General features: G+C 55.6%; 1 pseudogene; it reads left to right on the forward strand.

The window, feature by feature from the left end:
• The first annotated feature begins 394 nt into the window (after window positions 1–394).
• LOC102264016 overlaps window positions 395–4048 on the forward strand; it is a 15869-nt pseudogene continuing 12215 nt past the window's right edge.

Consider the following 4048-nt stretch of genomic DNA (forward strand, 5'->3'; position numbering starts at 1 on the left):
ATAAGGGGCAAACTGGGACTCCTCCTGCCTGGGGCTACCTGTCCATGTATCACAGCACCAGCTCCTCTAGACCAGACTACCTTCTGCTGCCTCCCAATGAGCCTCACCCCCTCTAGAAAATGCAGGCTCTTCTCCTTCCTGCCCTTCCCTCCCCTAACCCACCCCCCATCTGCAGAGCTCTCAATGTATTCTTTTTATTTTAACATTTTTTATTGATCTTGAGAAAGAAACATCAATGTGAGAAATGAACGCCAAGTATCTGCCTCCAGCACCCCCCCCCCAGCCCCACGCAGGGGATCAAGCCCCCAACCTGGGCATGTGCCCTGACCAGGAATGGAACCCACAGCCCTTCGGTGCACAGGATGACGCCCAACCATCTGAGCCACACTGGCCAGGGCCCAGAATGTATTTTTAGAGCTGCAAGCTCTCTACACATTTTTTTGTTTTGTGTTTTTATTTCCATGATAACTATTCTGAGTCATCTCTCGGACCGCTTTCTAACCACAGGGTTGCTGTGTGCATTGTGTCTGGAACTGGACAGGCAAGCATGCTGGGGTCGCATGTGCTCATGAGAAAATGCCCAGTCTCCCTCTGTCTGCGGATACAAAGGCAGAACTTGTCTCTCACGGGGAAAATTTGCAATGGAAATCCAGTTTCATCAAAGAAGCCCTCAGTTTTGAGTCTGACTAAATTAAGACACTGGCCAGAGACACACGTGTGTACCCCCCACATTGCCACCAAGACACAGAGGCTGACTCAGTGGGTGAGGGGGGTCCTCATTGAGTGAGAGCCACGTGATGTGTGGGTGCAGATCTCCTGGTTGGGTTGAATGAAAAGCCATCGGCCATTTGTGTCACCCCAGACGCCAGGGAGTGCAAAGCTGCCCCCTCTCCCAAACCTGCCCGATGACAGTGTAGGCACGAGGTGACAGCTTTGTCCCACCAAACCTCACGTGCTGCTTCATGGGACAGCTGTTGGGAGACGACAGTTTGGGGGATGGAGGGTGGCCATGACCGCACAGCACTGTGAGCATGCTCAGTGACGTTTAAACATGGTTGAAAGGGGCACATTTTGTGTCTATTTTACAGCAATTAAGTCATTCTTCACATTAAATTAACCATTTAATTACGCTATTCGTCTACATTGTGTCCGTTTTGTAGGCATCCCTCTAATTTGTCATTTTATTGATGTTCTGTAGTTTCTGAAAGCTGGAAGCAGAAGTCTCTGTCTGGCCTTCTGTTTGTATGGATCGCAGTAACATCATCACAAGTAAAGCCTTGCTCATCACTGAGTCTGGGTCAGTGTCAGTGCTTCTGGGGGGGTCCCGGCTGGAGGAACCGGCTCCCAGGACGCCCAGGCCCCTCAGGATCAACGCTAGTCAGCAGCATCGTGATGCCAGGAGCGGTGCCCAGCAGGCTGCCCAAGCCATTCTGACAGCAGCTTTGCCCAACCCCACTACCCATCCTAGGCTCCTCCTGCCCCGGTCCCACCCCACCAGGCTCAGCTCCCTGAGCGCCACAACCTACAGCTTCCTCTTCGCTGCTGTTTCCAGCGCCACCCAGCCGCTTTGCAGGTAAGGCTTCCTGTGGGTCTGCTGAGCGGACGAATAAGTGAACTGCATCTGTCAAAGGCCAGCCCAGGCGTCCCCGGGGGTCCCGAGTCTCCTGCAGGCAAGAAATCGTGTCATTGGAGGGTTTCAGATTCTCAGGGCACTTTGCCTTTGCTGGGCTTGGGGCTGGTCAGGCTCTGAGATTCCTGCTGGGGTGGGTGCAGGCAGGCCATCACCCACTGATGCCCAGTGCCCTGCCAGCACTCCCCATGATGACCAAGACCCGAAATTTGCCCTTCACACCACCTTGTCCAAGCAGGTCCAGCCAGGGACCTCGGGAGCTGCCCTCCCCCCAGCCAGGATGCATGCCACTTGCCCATACTCGGGAGCATACCTTTGCTCTGGATCCATCCACCCACCCACCCATCCATCCACCCACTCACCCATCTATTCATCCACTAATGCATTCATTCAGTAGATTCTTAGCAAAGGGCTCAGCCTGGGACTGCCCACTCCACCTCCCTCTAGCTGGGTGACCCCGCAGTGAAGCCCCACCTCCCCAACCTCCATTGCTCACCTGATAGGACCCTCCCTCTCCCAGGGCTGCTGAGATGAGGTGTGGTGAGTGACTGTACATTGTAAAGGTCGCTAAATGTCATTATCTTAATTATTCCTGAGTTTTAAATGACTTCGTTTACAGCTTGCTGGTATAAACTCTTGGATCACATGTTTATTTCCAGAGACCTTCAAGGGCCCTGGGTAACATCTAGGGAGTCAGCCCCTGCACCTCGCACTGAGGAGCACTTGATCCAGGCCTGGCTGGCAAGCCCTTACTTATCAAGATTTTTACATATAAGGACAGCAGGAAAGGGGACTCCTGTCATCTGGCCCCACTGGTGGTGTTTGCAACCCAGACCACAAACCAAAGACTATGGGAAGAAGTCAATGTACATGGATCGAGGAGACTGGAGACTAACTCATCTTTGTCAGCACAGACCACAATTCAAATAGCCAAAAAGAGGTAATGGATACCAATAAGGCAGAGCTAACAGAGACCCAGCGAACCCCACCCCCGGGGGCATGGCATCCCCAAGAGGCTGGCTCTGGAGCAGCCTGGCCAGGTTCAAAGCCCAGCTCCACTACTTAGCAGCTGTGTGCCGCTGGGCAAATGAACTCATCTACAAAGTGGGTGGTCCTGGCACCTCCTCCTAGGACCCCGTAAGGATTCTGTGACTTGCTCACAGAGCAGAGGGAAGTATACAACTAAGGACGCATCCGCCCCTTCCTTGTTCCAGGGCTGTGGCAGTCACAGCGACCTCGGTGTAGCCATCATCAGAGCCGAGAGACAAATATCACTGAGTGGCTGAATCAGCTTGCTCTGCTCATGTGACACATGCCTACGAAATGCATGCCCAGAGCCCTCCCCTCCCAGGGCAGCGGCACCCTCTGCCTCCCTGCAGCGCAGGGATGACTCAAAGCCAGGACCCGGGCAGGGCTCGGGGACCCCATTGCACGGGCGGGAGCAGCACAGCAGAGGTCTCGTGGTGGCTTGGGTGGCAGTGCCAGCTGGAAGGTTCCCTGGGGCGCTTGCTTTTCTGAAGCCCGGGAGTGGTCTGCTGTCCTTTAACAACTCGCTTTGCTGCATCAACCACTCCAGCCTTTGTTGTGCAAGCTGGAACTCCATGAGTTTGATTATGTCCCAGGAGTAAGGGGCAGCCCTGAGGACGTGCCAGCGGGGGGCAAGGTAATCAGATTTGCTGCTCTGGCTGCAGGGAACAGAGGAGGGAAAGGTTACTGGAATGGGCCTGGCGACGGGGGAGGGGGGGTGGCGATGGAGGGGGCTGGGATAGTGTGCGGTGGTGGAGGGAGAGCAGGAACGAATTCCAGGGTATATTTGTGGCCTGGCATACATGTGGGGCAATGGGGCAAGAGAGAGGGGGTGGTGCCGAGAGGTTCAGGGCAGGAGGTGGTGTCCTGAGAAGGAGGCCCAGTGGCTGGGGGTGGTGGTGGGGGGACAGCCCACAAAGGGATGCTGGGTTCTGAGGACGCTGAATGGGAGGGGCCCTCAGGACTTCCACCGAAGGGGTCCCCTGGGCAAGGAGGTGCATCACAGGGTTGGAGTAGAGTGTGGGTGCCTGCTGGTCAGGAGAGGAGAGGGGGAGCACCTATCCCCAAGGAAGAAAGAATCTTCTGGAAATGTGTTTAAATTGCCCAAGCCCATTCATTCATTCGCTCATTCTTCAGGACCACCCTGCCCGGACCCCCACCCCCATGGAGTCTGATTCAGTCCTACACAGAGCCCTGAAGTGGCCCCAGCACCGCAGGGGGCAGGATGACCGGATTCCTTACCAACGTGAGGTACACTAGCTGCCTGGGCTCTAACCTGGCCTTCCCCTCAGGATGGGCTGAGGCTGGCTTTGATCTGGATGGAGCCCAGGCCTGTGGGGAGGGGGGGAGGGGTCTCGCAGCTCCAGAGACTCCCAGTAGTCTTGTGGGGTC

Source organism: Myotis brandtii, unplaced genomic scaffold (assembly GCF_000412655.1).
Source record: "Myotis brandtii unplaced genomic scaffold, ASM41265v1 scaffold187, whole genome shotgun sequence".
NCBI classification, from domain to species: domain Eukaryota; kingdom Metazoa; phylum Chordata; class Mammalia; order Chiroptera; family Vespertilionidae; genus Myotis; species Myotis brandtii.